Below are 256 nucleotides of genomic sequence, written 5' to 3'. Positions count from 1 at the left end.
CGCGTTCGATTCTGTAAACAAAATTAAAAGACAAACGAAGCCGAAGCCGGAGCACACCCGTGGAAATCCGGACGAAAAAGACAGAGCGAACAATTCTTTCAGAAGTCAACAATGTCACGTCATTTCGTCTCGAGGAAATCGTGTTTTGAGATCTTTTAATCTTAGGGGGGAAGGCATTCCTTTGGGATTCAGGTGTCATGGTGCTTGGGATAGGGGATGTGTGTGATAAAAAGGGTGTGGGATTGTGTTTGCGTGC

Source organism: Penaeus monodon, chromosome 21, assembly GCF_015228065.2.
Source record: "Penaeus monodon isolate SGIC_2016 chromosome 21, NSTDA_Pmon_1, whole genome shotgun sequence".
In the NCBI taxonomy this organism is placed as follows: domain Eukaryota; kingdom Metazoa; phylum Arthropoda; class Malacostraca; order Decapoda; family Penaeidae; genus Penaeus; species Penaeus monodon.
The sequence above is the reverse complement of the archived record's forward strand: the minus strand, read 5'-3'. Positions refer to the sequence as shown.